The sequence below is a fragment of the Phyllobates terribilis genome, unplaced genomic scaffold (assembly GCF_046119375.1).
Source record: "Phyllobates terribilis strain yellow unplaced genomic scaffold, ASM4611937v1 Scaffold_236__1_contigs__length_3049075, whole genome shotgun sequence".
Classification (NCBI taxonomy): domain Eukaryota; kingdom Metazoa; phylum Chordata; class Amphibia; order Anura; family Dendrobatidae; genus Phyllobates; species Phyllobates terribilis.
The window spans coordinates 2,169,832-2,192,318 of NW_027362996.1; the positions used below are offsets into that span (position 1 = coordinate 2,169,832).

Genomic DNA, 22,487 nt, shown 5'->3' on the forward strand with positions numbered 1-22,487 from the left:
TGGTTATCGCTTCTCGGCCTTTTCTCTAAGATCAAGTGTAGTATCTGTTCTTATCAGTTTAATATCTGATACGTCCCCTATCTGAGGACCATATATTAAATGGATTTTTAGAACAGGGAGATGGAAAAAGAGCTTGCTCTGTCCACTCCACGCATTGACCTGGTATTGCAGTATCTCCAGGACCGGTGCACCCCTTCTTTAATGCAGTTTCTAAAATCAGAAAGAATTGAATTCAATGTTTTTTGTTCATTTTGCTTGTTTGTCGGATTTGGGGATGGACTCTTTGGCTTTGCTTTTCTTCTCCTCATTGGATTTTTCATGTTCAAAGTTGCAGAAGCCAGATTACAAGCTCATTTTGGTTCAACTTCAGCAACTGTGCATTGCATTGCCATGTAATGTGATGCAATGCTATCTTTCTAGCTCTCCCTTTTTACTTCCTTTTGGATAAACAGACATATTAGGCAAGCATTTTGGAGCTTTCACCTAAATAACTACAGGTGGTGAGATAAGCTGCACAATATAATTGACCTTTCAGTATATTGTTGCACACACACCATCTATTTAGCAAATGCCCTTGTTATCAACAGCAGCCTTTTAAACTCACCTGAGCTAACAGGTATGTGCGCTGGTTACTCTGCTGCGCTTAAAATTTCTTTTTTGGTTTGCTACAATGCCTTTTCTGAAACGTTGTCTCCTTCTGCTGGAACACTGACTTCTTTCATTTAATGCCTGCAGACTATAAAAGAGAACCCAACCCAAAAAGTTTGGTTGATTAGTCTGTGGCATTCTGTTAAACTGTTGCTTATGGCGGTCTCTGTGAGCTTCTCAGCGACATTCAGCCAGCCAGGTATCCTGCCTGCAGTAGATGGAATGTGGCAATGGAACGCTGGCTGCGCGTGTCATAATAGGCTCTGAGCCTTTATATACCTGTGCACAGCAGCAGCCACCTTCAGTCTGCTGCTGGACAGCCAGCAGCAGCAGCAGCAGGAGAGGTATGTAATCAGGAGCCCTCCTGCTAAGGGTAGACAGCTGCTCGTTCCACCCCACCCCCCGCCTTAATTGGTTCTCCTCCCTTCCAACGGTGTTGAGGCGGGTGGGAACAGCAGGGGGTGAAGGTGCTGTGTTTAAAGAGGTGGAGTTATGCAGATCTAAAACGCGTGGATTGCAGCAGCAGCAAGCCGAAAAGTGCAGGCATGTAAGGGATCTAGAGGTTGACAACATGTCTTCTTAACGGGAGTCCAGGAGCTCATCTCCACAAATGGACTTTTCAGGATCCTTGGGTGGCTCCGTAGTTTGAAACCAATTCTGGTTATCGCTTCTCGGCCTTTTGGCTAAGATCAAGTGTAGTATCTGTTCTTATCAGTTTAATATCTGATACGTCCCCTATCTGGGGACCATATATTAAATGGATTTTTAGAACAGGGAGATGGAAAAAGAGCTTGCTCTGTCCACTCCACGCATTGACCTGGTATTGCAGTATCTCCAGGACCGGTGCACCCCTTCTTTAATGCAGTTTCTAAAATCAGAAAGAATTGAATTCAATGTTTTTTGTTCATTTTGCTTGTTTGTCGGATTTGGGGATGGACTCTTTGGCTTTGCTTTTCTTCTCCTCATTGGATTTTTCATGTTCAAAGTTGCAGAAGCCAGATTACAAGCTCATTTTGGTTCAACTTCAGCAACTGTGCATTGCATTGCCATGTAATGTGATGCAATGCTATCTTTCTAGCTCTCCCTTTTTACTTCCTTTTGGATAAACAGACATATTAGGCAAGCATTTTGGAGCTTTCACCTAAATAACTACAGGTGGTGAGATAAGCTGCACAATATAATTGACCTTTCAGTATATTGTTGCACACACACCATCTATTTAGCAAATGCCCTTGTTATCAACAGCAGCCTTTTAAACTCACCTGAGCTAACAGGTATGTGCGCTGGTTACTCTGCTGCGCTTAAAATTTCTTTTCTGGTTTGCTACAATGCCTTTTCTGAAACGTTGTCTCCTTCTGCTGGAACACTGACTTCTTTCATTTAATGCCTGCAGACTATAAAAGAGAACCCAACCCAAAAAGTTTGGTTGATTAGTCTGTGGCATTCTGTTAAACTGTTGCTTATGGCGGTCTCTGTGAGCTTCTCAGCGACATTCAGCCAGCCAGGTATCCTGCCTGCAGTAGATGGAATGTGGCAATGGAACGCTGGCTGCGCGTGTCATAATAGGCTCTGAGCCTTTATATACCTGTGCACAGCAGCAGCCACCTTCAGTCTGCTGCTGGACAGCCAGCAGCAGCAGCAGCAGGAGAGGTATGTAATCAGGAGCCCTCCTGCTAAGGGTAGACAGCTGCTCGTTCCACCCCACCCCCCGCCTTAATTGGTTCTCCTCCCTTCCAACGGTGTTGAGGCGGGTGGGAACAGCAGGGGGTGAAGGTGCTGTGTTTAAAGAGGTGGAGTTATGCAGATCTAAAACGCGTGGATTGCAGCAGCAGCAAGCCGAAAAGTGCAGGCATGTAAGGGATCTAGAGGTTGACAACATGTCTTCTTAACGGGAGTCCAGGAGCTCATCTCCACAAATGGACTTTTCAGGATCCTTGGGTGGCTCCGTAGTTTGAAACCAATTCTGGTTATCGCTTCTCGGCCTTTTGGCTAAGATCAAGTGTAGTATCTGTTCTTATCAGTTTAATATCTGATACGTCCCCTATCTGAGGACCATATATTAAATGGATTTTTAGAACAGGGAGATGGAAAAAGAGCTTGCTCTGTCCACTCCACGCATTGACCTGGTATTGCAGTATCTCCAGGACCGGTGCACCCCTTCTTTAATGCAGTTTCTAAAATCAGAAAGAATTGAATTCAATGTTTTTTGTTCATTTTGCTTGTTTGTCGGATTTGGGGATGGACTCTTTGGCTTTGCTTTTCTTCTCCTCATTGGATTTTTCATGTTCAAAGTTGCAGAAGCCAGATTACAAGCTCATTTTGGTTCAACTTCAGCAACTGTGCATTGCATTGCCATGTAATGTGATGCAATGCTATCTTTCTAGCTCTCCCTTTTTACTTCCTTTTGGATAAACAGACATATTAGGCAAGCATTTTGGAGCTTTCACCTAAATAACTACAGGTGGTGAGATAAGCTGCACAATATAATTGACCTTTCAGTATATTGTTGCACACACACCATCTATTTAGCAAATGCCCTTGTTATCAACAGCAGCCTTTTAAACTCACCTGAGCTAACAGGTATGTGCGCTGGTTACTCTGCTGCGCTTAAAATTTCTTTTTTCGTTTGCTACAATGCCTTTTCTGAAACGTTGTCTCCTTCTGCTGGAACACTGACTTCTTTCATTTAATGCCTGCAGACTATAAAAGAGAACCCAACCCAAAAAGTTTGGTTGATTAGTCTGTGGCATTCTGTTAAACTGTTGCTTATGGCGGTCTCTGTGAGCTTCTCAGCGACATTCAGCCAGCCAGGTATCCTGCCTGCAGTAGATGGAATGTGGCAATGGAACGCTGGCTGCGCGTGTCATAATAGGCTCTGAGCCTTTATATACCTGTGCACAGCAGCAGCCACCTTCAGTCTGCTGCTGGACAGCCAGCAGCAGCAGCAGCAGGAGAGGTATGTAATCAGGAGCCCTCCTGCTAAGGGTAGACAGCTGCTCGTTCCACCCCACCCCCCGCCTTAATTGGTTCTCCTCCCTTCCAACGGTGTTGAGGCGGGTGGGAACAGCAGGGGGTGAAGGTGCTGTGTTTAAAGAGGTGGAGTTATGCAGATCTAAAACGCGTGGATTGCAGCAGCAGCAAGCCGAAAAGTGCAGGCATGTAAGGGATCTAGAGGTTGACAACATGTCTTCTTAACGGGAGTCCAGGAGCTCATCTCCACAAATGGACTTTTCAGGATCCTTGGGTGGCTCCGTAGTTTGAAACCAATTCTGGTTATCGCTTCTCGGCCTTTTGGCTAAGATCAAGTGTAGTATCTGTTCTTATCAGTTTAATATCTGATACGTCCCCTATCTGGGGACCATATATTAAATGGATTTTTAGAACAGGGAGATGGAAAAAGAGCTTGCTCTGTCCACTCCACGCATTGACCTGGTATTGCAGTATCTCCAGGACCGGTGCACCCCTTCTTTAATGCAGTTTCTAAAATCAGAAAGAATTGAATTCAATGTTTTTTGTTCATTTTGCTTGTTTGTCGGATTTGGGGATGGACTCTTTGGCTTTGCTTTTCTTCTCCTCATTGGATTTTTCATGTTCAAAGTTGCAGAAGCCAGATTACAAGCTCATTTTGGTTCAACTTCAGCAACTGTGCATTGCATTGCCATGTAATGTGATGCAATGCTATCTTTCTAGCTCTCCCTTTTTACTTCCTTTTGGATAAACAGACATATTAGGCAAGCATTTTGGAGCTTTCACCTAAATAACTACAGGTGGTGAGATAAGCTGCACAATATAATTGACCTTTCAGTATATTGTTGCACACACACCATCTATTTAGCAAATGCCCTTGTTATCAACAGCAGCCTTTTAAACTCACCTGAGCTAACAGGTATGGGCGCTGGTTACTCTGCTGCGCTTAAAATTTCTTTTTTGGTTTGCTACAATGCCTTTTCTGAAACGTTGTCTCCTTCTGCTGGAACACTGACTTCTTTCATTTAATGCCTGCAGACTATAAAAGAGAACCCAACCCAAAAAGTTTGGTTGATTAGTCTGTGGCATTCTGTTAAACTGTTGCTTATGGCGGTCTCTGTGAGCTTCTCAGCGACATTCAGCCAGCCAGGTATCCTGCCTGCAGTAGATGGAATGTGGCAATGGAACGCTGGCTGCGCGTGTCATAATAGGCTCTGAGCCTTTATATACCTGTGCACAGCAGCAGCCACCTTCAGTCTGCTGCTGGACAGCCAGCAGCAGCAGCAGCAGGAGAGGTATGTAATCAGGAGCCCTCCTGCTAAGGGTAGACAGCTGCTCGTTCCACCCCACCCCCCGCCTTAATTGGTTCTCCTCCCTTCCAACGGTGTTGAGGCGGGTGGGAACAGCAGGGGGTGAAGGTGCTGTGTTTAAAGAGGTGGAGTTATGCAGATCTAAAACGCGTGGATTGCAGCAGCAGCAAGCCGAAAAGTGCAGGCATGTAAGGGATCTAGAGGTTGACAACATGTCTTCTTAACGGGAGTCCAGGAGCTCATCTCCACAAATGGACTTTTCAGGATCCTTGGGTGGCTCCGTAGTTTGAAACCAATTCTGGTTATCGCTTCTCGGCCTTTTGGCTAAGATCAAGTGTAGTATCTGTTCTTATCAGTTTAATATCTGATACGTCCCCTATCTGGGGACCATATATTAAATGGATTTTTAGAACAGGGAGATGGAAAAAGAGCTTGCTCTGTCCACTCCACGCATTGACCTGGTATTGCAGTATCTCCAGGACCGGTGCACCCCTTCTTTAATGCAGTTTCTAAAATCAGAAAGAATTGAATTCAATGTTTTTTGTTCATTTTGCTTGTTTGTCGGATTTGGGGATGGACTCTTTGGCTTTGCTTTTCTTCTCCTCATTGGATTTTTCATGTTCAAAGTTGCAGAAGCCAGATTACAAGCTCATTTTGGTTCAACTTCAGCAACTGTGCATTGCATTGCCATGTAATGTGATGCAATGCTATCTTTCTAGCTCTCCCTTTTTACTTCCTTTTGGATAAACAGACATATTAGGCAAGCATTTTGGAGCTTTCACCTAAATAACTACAGGTGGTGAGATAAGCTGCACAATATAATTGACCTTTCAGTATATTGTTGCACACACACCATCTATTTAGCAAATGCCCTTGTTATCAACAGCAGCCTTTTAAACTCACCTGAGCTAACAGGTATGTGCGCTGGTTACTCTGCTGCGCTTAAAATTTCTTTTTTGGTTTGCTACAATGCCTTTTCTGAAACGTTGTCTCCTTCTGCTGGAACACTGACTTCTTTCATTTAATGCCTGCAGACTATAAAAGAGAACCCAACCCAAAAAGTTTGGTTGATTAGTCTGTGGCATTCTGTTAAACTGTTGCTTATGGCGGTCTCTGTGACCTTCTCAGCGACATTCAGCCAGCCAGGTATCCTGCCTGCAGTAGATGGAATGTGGCAATGGAACGCTGGCTGCGCGTGTCATAATAGGCTCTGAGCCTTTATATACCTGTGCACAGCAGCAGCCACCTTCAGTCTGCTGCTGGACAGCCAGCAGCAGCAGCAGCAGGAGAGGTATGTAATCAGGAGCCCTCCTGCTAAGGGTAGACAGCTGCTCGTTCCACCCCACCCCCCGCCTTAATTGGTTCTCCTCCCTTCCAACGGTGTTGAGGCGGGTGGGAACAGCAGGGGGTGAAGGTGCTGTGTTTAAAGAGGTGGAGTTATGCAGATCTAAAACGCGTGGATTGCAGCAGCAGCAAGCCGAAAAGTGCAGGCATGTAAGGGATCTAGAGGTTGACAACATGTCTTCTTAACGGGAGTCCAGGAGCTCATCTCCACAAATGGACTTTTTAGGATCCTTGGGTGGCTCCGTAGTTTGAAACCAATTCTGGTTATCGCTTCTCGGCCTTTTGGCTACGACCAAGTGTTGTTGCTGGAAGACTCCAAAGCCTATCGCATCCTCGGCCTTGAGGCATCGGCAGTTCTACTGTCTTAAGCCTCCTGCTGCTATAGGGGGTGTGCGTGCTGAAGAGAACCAAGAAGGCGATCGACTTATCTGAATATGGCGATGGCGACATCGGCTACTCTCCGTTCTGCTGGAGCTGGCGACTTGAAGATCAAGAACTCTTTCAAGATTGAAGTTGAAGAGCGAGCCCGTGACAAGTTCTCCCTGTCTTTCTTCGTGAGGAAGGTCCTGCTTGAGATCCTGCAGGTGAAAAGGGAGAACATTCTGGCACTTCAAGATGCTCCTGGACGCTTTGTGCTTATCCTGACCTCTGAAGTGGCATCTCAGAATTTTTACCATCAGATCAAGCTGAGACTTCAGGAGGAAGATCTTAAAGGACTGTGTTTTGTGACCCTCTGCCTGGCAGAAGAGAAGTCTGTGGGGGTTCATATGAGCAATCCGCATGTCTCTGAAAAGGATGTGGCTGCGTTTCTGCATAACTATTGCTCTGAGGTCCACTTTTCTCACAAAATCATGAACTCTGAGAGGTTGTGGACCGGAAAATACAAGTTCATCGTGAAGCTGAGAGAAGGTTTGGGAATTGGTGGACTCATTCATCCGCCTCAGAGCTTCCTGATTGGCAGAGAGAGAGGAAGACTGTTCTATCCAGGGATGCCTATCTTCTGCAGAAAATGTATGGACTTTGGGCATTCCTTTGAGAGCTGCAAGGAGGAGAACGCTCTTTGCAAGAAGTGCTATCAAAAAGGACATGTCACTCTGAACTGCCCAAATCAGATGATCTGTAATATCTGCCGTATCCCTGGGCACTCTTTTCGGGATTGTCCGTTGAGAAAAAAGACCTTCAGCTATGCAGATGCAGCTCGGGGGGGAGCCCCTCCGAAGCGGTCCAGTCCTGAAGAACAAACAGACAAATCCAAGGACCCTCCCGGGAACCCTTCTGGGGATCCGCCCAAGGACACTGCTGGGGACCCGCCTGGGGATAGCATTGTTCTCAAGGATTGGTCGGAGAGTCCAGATGGTCATGTGGTGGAGGAGAATCCAGCTGAGTCTGAAGTGGAGATGGGAGAGGAGTCTTCTAAGGAGGCTGGTGGTGAGGAGGAGGAGGAGGAGATTAACATTGACGTGGAGGTTTTGAGGAAAAGGAAAAAGGAGAAGTCGAGTTTGTTTAAGGGAGAGAGCGCCAGCAAAAGACCTGCTGGGCGTTTGAAAATAGTCCTCCCTAATTACTCACCTAAACCGATCATCTCAGTTCCTAAACCTGTAAACCCATCTGATCCGGTGAACATCGAGGAATTCTCAGACACGGACGTTTCTGCGGGTCCCTCTACCCCGGTCGGATTCATGTCAGATACGGACTCAAGCTCTGTTTAAATGATTTATGGCTACACTCAAAATTGCCTCACTAAATGTGAGGAGTTTAAAGGGCTCTGTCAAGAGAGCTGCTTTATTTTCTTACCTGATGACTTTAGATGCTGATATTTTTTTACTTCAAGAATGCGGCATTGACCATGACCCTAACTATAACAAACTAAGGGAAGATTGGGCGAACGGACCTTCCATCTGGTCCGGTGAAAATGGATCGCGTGCTACTGGTGTTGGCGTCCTGTTTAAAAACAAAGACTTTAAGGTTACCTCGTTCACTGAAGTTGAACCTGGACGTGCACTAGTTGTTAATGTGAGTTACTGTGGATCCGAGTTCAAGCTGATTAATGTTTATGCATCTCCGATTAAAGAGGAAAGATCCAGTTTATTAGATATCATCAAACTCTTTATACCTGGTCCTACACCAACTGTGGTTGGCGGTGACTTCAATTGTATCCGGTCTGATGAAAATAGGACATCAGGTACTAGAAGGAAAGACAAAACTGAGATGCAGTTAAAAAATCTAATCGACGATACTTGCCTGAATGATGTCTGGAGAGTAAAGAATACCTCTGAACCAGGATACACTTGGGAGAACAATCTTCTAAAATCAAGAATTGACTTTGTTCTGACATCACAGAGTTTTAAAGTGAATAAAGTGGATCTAACAGGTAACATCTTTTCTGACCACAAAACGTTAATTACTCACTTGGAATTGCCCAGTCTAGAGAAAGGGCGAGGTGTCTGGAAGTTGAACACTCTGCTGCTGGAAGATGAAAGTATAAAAGAGGAATTTTTGAAATTTTATAAAAAACTACAGGGGAAAAAACATTATTACAAAAGAATTCTAGAATGGTGGGAGTATGTGAAGTCTCAAATTAGACATTTTTTTCTCTTAGCTGGCAAAAGGAAGGCCAGACAGAATCAGAAATGGTTTAAAGACCTGAATACAAAACTGCAAACAGGTTACAAACTCAGAAATGCAGGGATAGATATGGAGGATGTTATTTTACAAGTCAAAGAAGACATTAAAAAAGCAATTGAACAGAAAGGCAAAGAAATAATTTTCAACGCCAAGGTAGAACATATGGAAAAAAATGAAACATGTTCCAGGTTCTTTTTCAAAAAATCTTTAGAACGCAAAGAATTAATTAAAGAACTTGATGGTGAAACAACTAAAGATGGACTGTTGGACAAAGCGCAAACTTTTTATCAAAATCTTTTTAGCGAAAAGAAAATTGACGCTGATTTTTTACCTGATGCTCTTAATTCATTGCAGAATCACCTTGAAAAGCAAGATCAAGAGTTGTTGATTGAAGATATCTGTGAAGAAGAACTGCTAAGTGCAATCAAAAGCTTTTCTAGAGGAAAAACACCGGGTACTGACGGACTACAAATTGAATTTTATCTTACTTTTTGGGAGATTTTAAAAGACGACCTGTTTGAGATTTTTAAAGCTGTCTTTTTATGTGACAAATTGCCTGAATCTTGGAGAAGTGGTGTGGTCACCCTGCTTTTTAAAAAAGGAGATAAGACTAATCTAGAGAACTGGAGACCAATCACGTTACTCAACGTAGATTATAAAATTATGGCAAAAATCATGGTGAACAGAATGAAGAAGGTGATAGAGAAGGTCGTGCATCCTGATCAGGTATGTGGTGTGCCTGGTCGTACAATTGCAGAAAACTTGAATATTATATGGGACGCAATTTGGTATCAGCAAGAGAGGAAGCAAAAGCTAGCTCTTCTGTCCCTTGATTTCCAGAAAGCGTACGACAGAGTCTCTCATAAGTACCTGTATTCTGTGTTAAAGAAAATGAAATTCCCGGATGTTTTTATTAAGCACATTGCACTTTTATATGATGGAAGTTTTAGCAGGATTTTAATTAATGGTTTTTTATCTTCAGAAGTTGTTCTAAAGTCGGGCGTCAAACAAGGATGCCCACTTTCGCCTCTGCTCTTTATCTGCGCAATCGAGCCTCTACTGGCAATGTTGAGGAAAGATAAGATGGTGAAAGGTGTACCCATACCAGGTGGAAATGGACTAAGTACTAAGTCACTGGGGTACATGGATGACATCACGATCCTGTGCGACTCAGAACAATCGCTGAGAAGAGCAGTAAGAACTACTGATTTTTTCTGTTTAGCATCTGCCTTCAAACTGAACTTGGAGAAGAGCGAATGTCTTGGATTCGGTGATTGGTCAGATGCGCAGATTCCTCAACTTAAAATAAGAAGTGATAAGATCAAAATTTTAGGTGTTGTGTTTACAAAAAAGAATGATGGAGAAGAAAGTTGGCAGTTGGTGAAGGAGAAAATGCAAAAGAAGATAAGTTTATGGAAACTCAGAAAATTATCAATGGAAGGTAAAAACTTGATCATTAAGTCTTTGTTGTTGCCGATAATGTTGTTTTTAAGTATGGTGTACCCCCCGAATGAGAACACAGTAAAGTTTCTCCAGAGACAAATTTTTCTTTTTCTGTGGGGATCAAAAATGGAGAAGGTTCGAAGAGAGACAATGTACAAGCAGCATAAATATGGTGGAAAGAATATCCCAAATATCAAAAAATTTTTGTACCTAAAGTTCTTTAGTTTTTGCTTCAAAATGACCAATCTAAGAACTCATTGGTCTTTCTACTTAAGATATGCAGCTGGAGATATCTTTAGGAAAAGAAAGTGGATAACATTGCCCCCAAATTCTCCTGTCCTAATTACACCGCCAAAACAATATGTCTTACTAGAAAAAACAATTAGACTTTATAACTTACCTGAAGTAGATGTGGAGATGCTGTCAAATTCAAGAAGACTGGCTCTAGAGACAAAGAGAAAAGAAACGATGACAGCAGTGGCAAACTTTACATACACTAAAAGTGGAAGAATTTGGAGAATGACTTATGCACCTTATCTAACAAATGAATATAAAGACTTGGCATGGGCAATAGTGCAAGAATGTGTTCCTGTTAGATTTTTTCAACACAGAAGGGGATTGTGCAATACTGCAAGATGCCCTAGAACAGGCTGTGTTAGAGAGGAAACAGTTTTACACACCTTTTGGAACTGTTTTTATGCCCAAAATGTCTGGAAAGAAGTTGGAAGTCTCTTAAAGTTTGTTACTGGTCTTAAGTTTTTAAATCACGAAGTAGTTTTATATGGAAATTTTACATGTCAATCAAAAGAAAAAGAAAGAGTCATTTGGATAATGATAAATGGAATAAAGAATGCGCTATGGAAAGTCCGAAACATATTGCTTTTTAAAAGAGATTTTATAAGTGAAAGTGAATGCATAAAATTAGCACTAAGTGAAATATATATTTATTACCTGTTAGATCTGAAGAGAATTGGGAAAAAAAGAGCCAAGAGTCTATGGAACTTTCATCTGTGGAACCTTGTAGCATGAACAGATTATAAGGCAAGAGAAATATTAGAAGAGAAATAACAACTGAAATATAAGAACAAAATGAAAAAGAAAAAAATCTGTTCTTATCAGTTTAATATCTGATACGTCCCCTATCTGGGAACCATATATTAAATGGATTTTTAGAACAGGGAGATGGAAAAAGAGCTTGCTCTGTCCACTCCACGCATTGACCTGGTATTGCAGTATCTCCAGGACCGGTGCACCCCTTCTTTAATGCAGTTTCTAAAATCAGAAAGAATTGAATTCAATGTTTTTTGTTCATTTTGCTTGTTTGTCGGATTTGGGGATGGACTCTTTGGCTTTGCTTTTCTTCTCCTCATTGGATTTTTCATGTTCAAAGTTGTAGAAGCCAGATTACAAGCTCATTTTGGTTCAACTTCAGCAACTGTGCATTGCATTGCCATGTAATGTGATGCAATGCTATCTTTCTAGCTCTCCCTTTTTACTTCCTTTTGGATAAACAGACATATTAGGCAAGCATTTTGGAGCTTTCACCTAAATAACTACAGGTGGTGAGATAAGCTGCACAATATAATTGACCTTTCAGTATATTGTTGCACACACACCATCTATTTAGCAAATGCCCTTGTTATCAACAGCAGCCTTTTAAACTCACCTGAGCTAACAGGTATGTGCGCTGGTTACTCTGCTGCGCTTAAAATTTCTTTTTTGGTTTGCTACAATGCCTTTTCTGAAACGTTGTCTCCTTCTGCTGGAACACTGACTTCTTTCATTTAATGCCTGCAGACTATAAAAGAGAACCCAACCCAAAAAGTTTGGTTGATTAGTCTGTGGCATTCTGTTAAACTGTTGCTTATGGCGGTCTCTGTGAGCTTCTCAGCGACATTCAGCCAGCCAGGTATCCTGCCTGCAGTAGATGGAATGTGGCAATGGAACGCTGGCTGCGCGTGTCATAATAGGCTCTGAGCCTTTATATACCTGTGCACAGCAGCAGCCACCTTCAGTCTGCTGCTGGACAGCCAGCAGCAGCAGCAGCAGGAGAGGTATGTAATCAGGAGCCCTCCTGCTAAGGGTAGACAGCTGCTCGTTCCACCCCACCCCCCGCCTTAATTGGTTCTCCTCCCTTCCAACGGTGTTGAGGCGGGTGGGAACAGCAGGGGGTGAAGGTGCTGTGTTTAAAGAGGTGGAGTTATGCAGATCTAAAACGCGTGGATTGCAGCAGCAGCAAGCCGAAAAGTGCAGGCATGTAAGGGATCTAGAGGTTGACAACATGTCTTCTTAACGGGAGTCCAGGAGCTCATCTCCACAAATGGACTTTTCAGGATCCTTGGGTGGCTCCGTAGTTTGAAACCAATTCTGGTTATCGCTTCTCGGCCTTTTGGCTAAGATCAAGTGTAGTATCTGTTCTTATCAGTTTAATATCTGATACGTCCCCTATCTGGGGACCATATATTAAATGGATTTTTAGAACAGGGAGATGGAAAAAGAGCTTGCTCTGTCCACTCCACGCATTGACCTGGTATTGCAGTATCTCCAGGACCGGTGCACCCCTTCTTTAATGCAGTTTCTAAAATCAGAAAGAATTGAATTCAATGTTTTTTGTTCATTTTGCTTGTTTGTCGGATTTGGGGATGGACTCTTTGGCTTTGCTTTTCTTCTCCTCATTGGATTTTTCATGTTCAAAGTTGCAGAAGCCAGATTACAAGCTCATTTTGGTTCAACTTCAGCAACTGTGCATTGCATTGCCATGTAATGTGATGCAATGCTATCTTTCTAGCTCTCCCTTTTTACTTCCTTTTGGATAAACAGACATATTAGGCAAGCATTTTGGAGCTTTCACCTAAATAACTACAGGTGGTGAGATAAGCTGCACAATATAATTGACCTTTCAGTATATTGTTGCACACACACCATCTATTTAGCAAATGCCCTTGTTATCAACAGCAGCCTTTTAAACTCACCTGAGCTAACAGGTATGTGCGCTGGTTACTCTGCTGCGCTTAAAATTTCTTTTTTGGTTTGCTACAATGCCTTTTCTGAAACGTTGTCTCCTTCTGCTGGAACACTGACTTCTTTCATTTAATGCCTGCAGACTATAAAAGAGAACCCAACCCAAAAAGTTTGGTTGATTAGTCTGTGGCATTCTGTTAAACTGTTGCTTATGGCGGTCTCTGTGAGCTTCTCAGCGACATTCAGCCAGCCAGGTATCCTGCCTGCAGTAGATGGAATGTGGCAATGGAACGCTGGCTGCGCGTGTCATAATAGGCTCTGAGCCTTTATATACCTGTGCACAGCAGCAGCCACCTTCAGTCTGCTGCTGGACAGCCAGCAGCAGCAGCAGCAGGAGAGGTATGTAATCAGGAGCCCTCCTGCTAAGGGTAGACAGCTGCTCGTTCCACCCCACCCCCCGCCTTAATTGGTTCTCCTCCCTTCCAACGGTGTTGAGGCGGGTGGGAACAGCAGGGGGTGAAGGTGCTGTGTTTAAAGAGGTGGAGTTATGCAGATCTAAAACGCGTGGATTGCAGCAGCAGCAAGCCGAAAAGTGCAGGCATGTAAGGGATCTAGAGGTTGACAACATGTCTTCTTAACGGGAGTCCAGGAGCTCATCTCCACAAATGGACTTTTCAGGATCCTTGGGTGGCTCCGTAGTTTGAAACCAATTCTGGTTATCGCTTCTCGGCCTTTTGGCTAAGATCAAGTGTAGTATCTGTTCTTATCAGTTTAATATCTGATACGTCCCCTATCTGGGGACCATATATTAAATGGATTTTTAGAACAGGGAGATGGAAAAAGAGCTTGCTCTGTCCACTCCACGCATTGACCTGGTATTGCAGTATCTCCAGGACCGGTGCACCCCTTCTTTAATGCAGTTTCTAAAATCAGAAAGAATTGAATTCAATGTTTTTTGTTCATTTTGCTTGTTTGTCGGATTTGGGGATGGACTCTTTGGCTTTGCTTTTCTTCTCCTCATTGGATTTTTCATGTTCAAAGTTGCAGAAGCCAGATTACAAGCTCATTTTGGTTCAACTTCAGCAACTGTGCATTGCATTGCCATGTAATGTGATGCAATGCTATCTTTCTAGCTCTCCCTTTTTACTTCCTTTTGGATAAACAGACATATTAGGCAAGCATTTTGGAGCTTTCACCTAAATAACTACAGGTGGTGAGATAAGCTGCACAATATAATTGACCTTTCAGTATATTGTTGCACACACACCATCTATTTAGCAAATGCCCTTGTTATCAACAGCAGCCTTTTAAACTCACCTGAGCTAACAGGTATGTGCGCTGGTTACTCTGCTGCGCTTAAAATTTCTTTTTTGGTTTGCTACAATGCCTTTTCTGAAACGTTGTCTCCTTCTGCTGGAACACTGACTTCTTTCATTTAATGCCTGCAGACTATAAAAGAGAACCCAACCCAAAAAGTTTGGTTGATTAGTCTGTGGCATTCTGTTAAACTGTTGCTTATGGCGGTCTCTGTGAGCTTCTCAGCGACATTCAGCCAGCCAGGTATCCTGCCTGCAGTAGATGGAATGTGGCAATGGAACGCTGGCTGCGCGTGTCATAATAGGCTCTGAGCCTTTATATACCTGTGCACAGCAGCAGCCACCTTCAGTCTGCTGCTGGACAGCCAGCAGCAGCAGCAGCAGGAGAGGTATGTAATCAGGAGCCCTCCTGCTAAGGGTAGACAGCTGCTCGTTCCACCCCACCCCCCGCCTTAATTGGTTCTCCTCCCTTCCAACGGTGTTGAGGCGGGTGGGAACAGCAGGGGGTGAAGGTGCTGTGTTTAAAGAGGTGGAGTTATGCAGATCTAAAAAGCGTGGATTGCAGCAGCAGCAAGCCGAAAAGTGCAGGCATGTAAGGGATCTAGAGGTTGACAACATGTCTTCTTAACGGGAGTCCAGGAGCTCATCTCCACAAATGGACTTTTCAGGATCCTTGGGTGGCTCCGTAGTTTGAAACCAATTCTGGTTATCGCTTCTCGGCCTTTTGGCTAAGATCAAGTGTAGTATCTGTTCTTATCAGTTTAATATCTGATACGTCCCCTATCTGGGGACCATATATTAAATGGATTTTTAGAACAGGGAGATGGAAAAAGAGCTTGCTCTGTCCACTCCACGCATTGACCTGGTATTGCAGTATCTCCAGGACCGGTGCACCCCTTCTTTAATGCAGTTTCTAAAATCAGAAAGAATTGAATTCAATGTTTTTTGTTCATTTTGCTTGTTTGTCGGATTTGGGGATGGACTCTTTGGCTTTGCTTTTCTTCTCCTCATTGGATTTTTCATGTTCAAAGTTGCAGAAGCCAGATTACAAGCTCATTTTGGTTCAACTTCAGCAACTGTGCATTGCATTGCCATGTAATGTGATGCAATGCTATCTTTCTAGCTCTCCCTTTTTACTTCCTTTTGGATAAACAGACATATTAGGCAAGCATTTTGGAGCTTTCACCTAAATAACTACAGGTGGTGAGATAAGCTGCACAATATAATTGACCTTTCAGTATATTGTTGCACACACACCATCTATTTAGCAAATGCCCTTGTTATCAACAGCAGCCTTTTAAACTCACCTGAGCTAACAGGTATGTGCGCTGGTTACTCTGCTGCGCTTAAAATTTCTTTTTTGGTTTGCTACAATGCCTTTTCTGAAACGTCTCCTTCTGCTGGAACACTGACTTCTTTCATTTAATGCCTGCAGACTATAAAAGAGAACCCAACCCAAAAAGTTTGGTTGATTAGTCTGTGGCATTCTGTTAAACTGTTGCTTATGGCGGTCTCTGTGAGCTTCTCAGCGACATTCAGCCAGCCAGGTATCCTGCCTGCAGTAGATGGAATGTGGCAATGGAACGCTGGCTGCGCGTGTCATAATAGGCTCTGAGCCTTTATATACCTGTGCACAGCAGCAGCCACCTTCAGTCTGCTGCTGGACAGCCAGCAGCAGCAGCAGCAGGAGAGGTATGTAATCAGGAGCCCTCCTGCTAAGGGTAGACAGCTGCTCGTTCCACCCCACCCCCCGCCTTAATTGGTTCTCCTCCCTTCCAACGGTGTTGAGGCGGGTGGGAACAGCAGGGGGTGAAGGTGCTGTGTTTAAAGAGGTGGAGTTATGCAGATCAAAAAAACGCGTAGATTGCAGCAGCAGCAAGCCGAAAAGTGCAGGCATGTAAGGGATCTAGAGGTTGACAACATGTCTTCTTAACGGGAGTCCAGGAGCTCATCTCCACAAATGGACTTTTCAGGATCCTTGGGTGGCTCCGTAGTTTGAAACCAATTCTGGTTATCGCTTCTCGGCCTTTTGGCTAAGATCAAGTGTAGTATCTGTTCTTATCAGTTTAATATCTGATACGTCCCCTATCTGGGGACCATATATTAAATGGATTTTTAGAACAGGGAGATGGAAAAAGAGCTTGCTCTGTCCACTCCACGCATTGACCTGGTATTGCAGTATCTCCAGGACCGGTGCACCCCTTCTTTAATGCAGTTTCTAAAATCAGAAAGAATTGAATTCAATGTTTTTTGTTCATTTTGCTTGTTTGTCGGATTTGGGGATGGACTCTTTGGCTTTGCTTTTCTTCTCCTCATTGGATTTTTCATGTTCAAAGTTGCAGAAGCCAGATTACAAGCTCATTTTGGTTCAACTTCAGCAACTGTGCATTGCATTGCCATGTAATGTGATGCAATGCTATCTTTCTAGCTCTCCCTTTTTACTTCCTTTTGGATAAACAGACATATTAGGCAAGCATTTTGGAGCTTTCACCTAAATAACTACAGGTGGTGAGATAAGCTGCACAATATAATTGACCTTTCAGTATATTGTTGCACACACACCATCTATTTAGCAAATGCCCTTGTTATCAACAGCAGCCTTTTAAACTCACCTGAGCTAACAGGTATGTGCGCTGGTTACTCTGCTGCGCTTAAAATTTCTTTTTTGGTTTGCTACAATGCCTTTTCTGAAACGTTGTCTCCTTCTGCTGGAACACTGACTTCTTTCATTTAATGCCTGCAGACTATAAAAGAGAACCCAACCCAAAAAGTTTGGTTGATTAGTCTGTGGCATTCTGTTAAACTGTTGCTTATGGCGGTCTCTGTGAGCTTCTCAGCGACATTCAGCCAGCCAGGTATCCTGCCTGCAGTAGATGGAATGTGGCAATGGAACGCTGGCTGCGCGTGTCATAATAGGCTCTGAGCCTTTATATACCTGTGCACAGCAGCAGCCACCTTCAGTCTGCTGCTGGACAGCCAGCAGCAGCAGCAGCAGGAGAGGTATGTAATCAGGAGCCCTCCTGCTAAGGGTAGACAGCTGCTCGTTCCACCCCACCCCCCGCCTTAATTGGTTCTCCTCCCTTCCAACGGTGTTGAGGCGGGTGGGAACAGCAGGGGGTGAAGGTGCTGTGTTTAAAGAGGTGGAGTTATGCAGATCTAAAACGCGTGGATTGCAGCAGCAGCAAGCCGAAAAGTGCAGGCATGTAAGGGATCTAGAGGTTGACAACATGTCTTCTTAACGGGAGTCCAGGAGCTCATCTCCACAAATGGACTTTTCAGGATCCTTGGGTGGCTCCGTAGTTTGAAACCAATTCTGGTTATCGCTTCTCGGCCTTTTGGCTAAGATCAAGTGTAGTATCTGTTCTTATCAGTTTAATATCTGATACGTCCCCTATCTGGGGACCATATATTAAATGGATTTTTAGAACAGGGAGATGGAAAAAGAGCTTGCTCTGTCCACTCCACGCATTGACCTGGTATTGCAGTATCTCCAGGACCGGTGCACCCCTTCTTTAATGCAGTTTCTAAAATCAGAAAGAATTGAATTCAATGTTTTTTGTTCATTTTGCTTGTTTGTCGGATTTGGGGATGGACTCTTTGGCTTTGCTTTTCTTCTCCTCATTGGATTTTTCATGTTCAAAGTTGCAGAAGCCAGATTACAAGCTCATTTTGGTTCAACTTCAGCAACTGTGCATTGCATTGCCATGTAATGTGATGCAATGCTATCTTTCTAGCTCTCCCTTTTTACTTCCTTTTGGATAAACAGACATATTAGGCAAGCATTTTGGAGCTTTCACCTAAATAACTACAGGTGGTGAGATAAGCTGCACAATATAATTGACCTTTCAGTATATTGTTGCACACACACCATCTATTTAGCAAATGCCCTTGTTATCAACAGCAGCCTTTTAAACTCACCTGAGCTAACAGGTATGTGCGCTGGTTACTCTGCTGCGCTTAAAATTTCTTTTTTGGTTTGCTACAATGCCTTTTCTGAAACGTTGTCTCCTTCTGCTGGAACACTGACTTCTTTCATTTAATGCCTGCAGACTATAAAAGAGAACCCAACCCAAAAAGTTTGGTTGATTAGTCTGTGGCATTCTGTTAAACTGTTGCTTATGGCGGTCTCTGTGAGCTTCTCAGCGACATTCAGCCAGCCAGGTATCCTGCCTGCAGTAGATGGAATGTGGCAATGGAACGCTGGCTGCGCGTGTCATAATAGGCTCTGAGCCTTTATATACCTGTGCACAGCAGCAGCCACCTTCAGTCTGCTGCTGGACAGCCAGCAGCAGCAGCAGCAGGAGAGGTATGTAATCAGGAGCCCTCCTGCTAAGGGTAGACAGCTGCTCGTTCCACCCCACCCCCCGCCTTAATTGGTTCTCCTCCCTTCCAACGGTGTTGAGGCGGGTGGGAACAGCAGGGGGTGAAGGTGCTGTGTTTAAAGAGGTGGAGTTATGCAGATCTAAAACGCGTGGATTGCAGCAGCAGCAAGCCGAAAAGTGCAGGCATGTAAGGGATCTAGAGGTTGACAACATGTCTTCTTAACGGGAGTCCAGGAGCTCATCTCCACAAATGGACTTTTCAGGATCCTTGGGTGGCTCCGTAGTTTGAAACCAATTCTGGTTATCGCTTCTCGGCCTTTTGGCTAAGATCAAGTGTAGTATCTGTTCTTATCAGTTTAATATCTGATACGTCCCCTATCTGGGGACCATATATTAAATGGATTTTTAGAACAGGGAGATGGAAAAAGAGCTTGCTCTGTCCACTCCACGCATTGACCTGGTATTGCAGTATCTCCAGGACCGGTGCACCCCTTCTTTAATGCAGTTTCTAAAATCAGAAAGAATTGAATTCAATGTTTTTTGTTCATTTTGCTTGTTTGTCGGATTTGGGGATGGACTCTTTGGCTTTGCTTTTCTTCTCCTCATTGGATTTTTCATGTTCAAAGTTGCAGAAGGCAGATTACAAGCTCATTTTGGTTCAACTTCAGCAACTGTGCATTGCATTGCCATGTAATGTGATGCAATGCTATCTTTCTAGCTCTCCCTTTTTACTTCCTTTTGGATAAACAGACATATTAGGCAAGCATTTTGGAGCTTTCACCTAAATAACTACAGGTGGTGAGATAAGCTGCACAATATAATTGACCTTTCAGTATATTGTTGCACACACACCATCTATTTAGCAAATGCCCTTGTTATCAACAGCAGCCTTTTAAACTCACCTGAGCTAACAGGTATGTGCGCTGGTTACTCTGCTGCGCTTAAAATTTCTTTTTTGGTTTGCTACAATGTCTTTTCTGAAACGTTGTCTCCTTCTGCTGGAACACTGACTTCTTTCATTTAATGCCTGCAGACTATAAAAGAGAACCCAACCCAAAAAGTTTGGTTGATTAGTCTGTGGCATTCTGTTAAACTGTTGCTTATGGCGGTCTCTGTGAGCTTCTCAGCGACATTCAGCCAGCCAGGTATCCTGCCTGCAGTAGATGGAATGTGGCAATGGAACGCTGGCTGCGCGTGTCATAATAGGCTCTGAGCCTTTATATACCTGTGCACAGCAGCAGCCACCTTCAGTCTGCTGCTGGACAGCCAGCAGCAGCAGCAGCAGGAGAGGTATGTAATCAGGAGCCCTCCTGCTAAGGGTAGACAGCTGCTCGTTCCACCCCACCCCCCGCCTTAATTGGTTCTCCTCCCTTCCAACGGTGTTGAGGCGGGTGGGAACAGCAGGGGGTGAAGGTGCTGTGTTTAAAGAGGTGGAGTTATGCAGATCTAAAACGCGTGGATTGCAGCAGCAGCAAGCCGAAAAGTGCAGGCATGTAAGGGATCTAGAGGTTGACAACATGTCTTCTTAACGGGAGTCCAGGAGCTCATCTCCACAAATGGACTTTTCAGGATCCTTGGGTGGCTCCGTAGTTTGAAACCAATTCTGGTTATCGCTTCTCGGCCTTTTGGCTAAGATCAAGTGTAGTATCTGTTCTTATCAGTTTAATATCTGATACGTCCCCTATCTGGGGACCATATATTAAATGGATTTTTAGAACAGGGAGATGGAAAAAGAGCTTGCTCTGTCCACTCCACGCATTGACCTGGTATTGCAGTATCTCCAGGACCGGTGCACCCCTTCTTTAATGCAGTTTCTAAAATCAGAAAGAATTGAATTCAATGTTTTTTGTTCATTTTGCTTGTTTGTCGGATTTTGGGATGGACTCTTTGGCTTTGCTTTTCTTCTCCTCATTGGATTTTTCATGTTCAAAGTTGCAGAAGCCAGATTACAAGCTCATTTTGGTTCAACTTCAGCAACTGTGCATTGCATTGCCATGTAATGTGATGCAATGCTATCTTTCTAGCTCTCCCTTTTTACTTCCTTTTGGATAAACAGACATATTAGGCAAGCATTTTGGAGCTTTCACCTAAATAACTACAGGTGGTGAGATAAGCTGCACAATATAATTGACCTTTCAGTATATTGTTGCACACACACCATCTATTTAGCAAATGCCCTTGTTATCAACAGCAGCCTTTTAAACTCACCTGAGCTAACAGGTATGTGCGCTGGTTACTCTGCTGCGCTTAAAATTTCTTTTTTGGTTTGCTACAATGCCTTTTCTGAAACGTCTCCTTCTGCTGGAACACTGACTTCTTTCATTTAATGCCTGCAGACTATAAAAGAGAACCCAACCCAAAAAGTTTGGTTGATTAGTCTGTGGCATTCTGTTAAACTGTTGCTTATGGCGGTCTCTGTGAGCTTCTCAGCGACATTCAGCCAGCCAGGTATCCTGCCTGCAGTAGATGGAATGTGGCAATGGAACGCTGGCTGCGCGTGTCATAATAGGCTCTGAGCCTTTATATACCTGTGCACAGCAGCAGCCACCTTCAGTCTGCTGCTGGACAGCCAGCAGCAGCAGCAGCAGGAGAGGTATGTAATCAGGAGCCCTCCTGCTAAGGGTAGACAGCTGCTCGTTCCACCCCACCCCCTGCCTTAATTGGTTCTCCTCCCTTCCAACGGTGTTGAGGCGGGTGGGAACAGCAGGGGGTGAAGGTGCTGTGTTTAAAGAGGTGGAGTTATGCAGATCTAAAACGCGTGGATTGCAGCAGCAGCAAGCCGAAAAGTGCAGGCATGTAAGGGATCTAGAGGTTGACAACATGTCTTCTTAACGGGAGTCCAGGAGCTCATCTCCACAAATGGACTTTTCAGGATCCTTGGGTGGCTCCGTAGTTTGAAACCAATTCTGGTTATCGCTTCTCGGCCTTTTGGCTAAGATCAAGTGTAGTATCTGTTCTTATCAGTTTAATATCTGATACGTCCCCTATCTGGGGACCATATATTAAATGGATTTTTAGAACAGGGAGATGGAAAAAGAGCTTGCTCTGTCCACTCCACGCATTGACCTGGTATTGCAGTATCTCCAGGACCGGTGCACCCCTTCTTTAATGCAGTTTCTAAAATCAGAAAGAATTGAATTAAATGTTTTTTGTTCATTTTGCTTGTTTGTCGGATTTGGGGATGGACTCTTTGGCTTTGCTTTTCTTCTCCTCATTGGATTTTTCATGTTCAAAGTTGCAGAAGCCAGATTACAAGCTCATTTTGGTTCAACTTCAGCAACTGTGCATTGCATTGCCATGTAATGTGATGCAATGCTATCTTTCTAGCTCTCCCTTTTTACTTCCTTTTGGATAAACAGACATATTAGGCAAGCATTTTGGAGCTTTCACCTAAATAACTACAGGTGGTGAGATAAGCTGCACAATATAATTGACCTTTCAGTATATTGTTGCACACACACCATCTATTTAGCAAATGCCCTTGTTATCAACAGCAGCCTTTTAAACTCACCTGAGCTAACAGGTATGTGCGCTGGTTACTCTGCTGCGCT

General features: G+C 43.8%; 14 non-coding genes across 14 annotated transcripts; all 14 read left to right on the forward strand.

Moving 5' to 3' along the window:
• The first annotated feature begins 5 nt into the window (after nucleotides 1-5).
• Nucleotides 6-196, forward strand: LOC141216701 (U2 spliceosomal RNA). The gene has a single exon (XR_012285724.1). It is a non-coding gene; the product is annotated as a U2 spliceosomal RNA (small nuclear RNA).
• A 1,115-nt stretch (nucleotides 197-1,311) lies between these two features.
• Nucleotides 1,312-1,502, forward strand: LOC141215811 (U2 spliceosomal RNA). The gene has a single exon (XR_012284864.1). It is a non-coding gene; the product is annotated as a U2 spliceosomal RNA (small nuclear RNA).
• A 1,115-nt stretch (nucleotides 1,503-2,617) lies between these two features.
• On the forward strand, nucleotides 2,618-2,808 carry LOC141216561 (U2 spliceosomal RNA). The gene has a single exon (XR_012285589.1). It is a non-coding gene; the product is annotated as a U2 spliceosomal RNA (small nuclear RNA).
• A 1,115-nt stretch (nucleotides 2,809-3,923) lies between these two features.
• On the forward strand, nucleotides 3,924-4,114 carry LOC141215812 (U2 spliceosomal RNA). Its single transcript, XR_012284865.1, has one exon. It is a non-coding gene; the product is annotated as a U2 spliceosomal RNA (small nuclear RNA).
• A 1,115-nt stretch (nucleotides 4,115-5,229) lies between these two features.
• On the forward strand, nucleotides 5,230-5,420 carry LOC141215813 (U2 spliceosomal RNA). The gene has a single exon (XR_012284866.1). It is a non-coding gene; the product is annotated as a U2 spliceosomal RNA (small nuclear RNA).
• A 5,993-nt stretch (nucleotides 5,421-11,413) lies between these two features.
• On the forward strand, nucleotides 11,414-11,595 carry LOC141216863 (U2 spliceosomal RNA). Its single transcript, XR_012285844.1, has one exon. It is a non-coding gene; the product is annotated as a U2 spliceosomal RNA (small nuclear RNA).
• Nucleotides 11,596-12,710: 1,115 nt separating this feature from the next.
• LOC141215814 (U2 spliceosomal RNA) lies at nucleotides 12,711-12,901 on the forward strand. Its single transcript, XR_012284867.1, has one exon. It is a non-coding gene; the product is annotated as a U2 spliceosomal RNA (small nuclear RNA).
• A 1,115-nt stretch (nucleotides 12,902-14,016) lies between these two features.
• LOC141215815 (U2 spliceosomal RNA) lies at nucleotides 14,017-14,207 on the forward strand. The gene has a single exon (XR_012284868.1). It is a non-coding gene; the product is annotated as a U2 spliceosomal RNA (small nuclear RNA).
• A 1,115-nt stretch (nucleotides 14,208-15,322) lies between these two features.
• On the forward strand, nucleotides 15,323-15,513 carry LOC141215816 (U2 spliceosomal RNA). Its single transcript, XR_012284869.1, has one exon. It is a non-coding gene; the product is annotated as a U2 spliceosomal RNA (small nuclear RNA).
• Nucleotides 15,514-16,627: 1,114 nt separating this feature from the next.
• On the forward strand, nucleotides 16,628-16,818 carry LOC141215818 (U2 spliceosomal RNA). Its single transcript, XR_012284871.1, has one exon. It is a non-coding gene; the product is annotated as a U2 spliceosomal RNA (small nuclear RNA).
• A 1,115-nt stretch (nucleotides 16,819-17,933) lies between these two features.
• LOC141215819 (U2 spliceosomal RNA) lies at nucleotides 17,934-18,124 on the forward strand. Its single transcript, XR_012284872.1, has one exon. It is a non-coding gene; the product is annotated as a U2 spliceosomal RNA (small nuclear RNA).
• A 1,115-nt stretch (nucleotides 18,125-19,239) lies between these two features.
• LOC141215820 (U2 spliceosomal RNA) lies at nucleotides 19,240-19,430 on the forward strand. Its single transcript, XR_012284873.1, has one exon. It is a non-coding gene; the product is annotated as a U2 spliceosomal RNA (small nuclear RNA).
• Nucleotides 19,431-20,545: 1,115 nt separating this feature from the next.
• Nucleotides 20,546-20,736, forward strand: LOC141215821 (U2 spliceosomal RNA). Its single transcript, XR_012284874.1, has one exon. It is a non-coding gene; the product is annotated as a U2 spliceosomal RNA (small nuclear RNA).
• A 1,112-nt stretch (nucleotides 20,737-21,848) lies between these two features.
• LOC141215822 (U2 spliceosomal RNA) lies at nucleotides 21,849-22,039 on the forward strand. Its single transcript, XR_012284875.1, has one exon. It is a non-coding gene; the product is annotated as a U2 spliceosomal RNA (small nuclear RNA).
• Nucleotides 22,040-22,487: the final 448 nt, after the last annotated feature.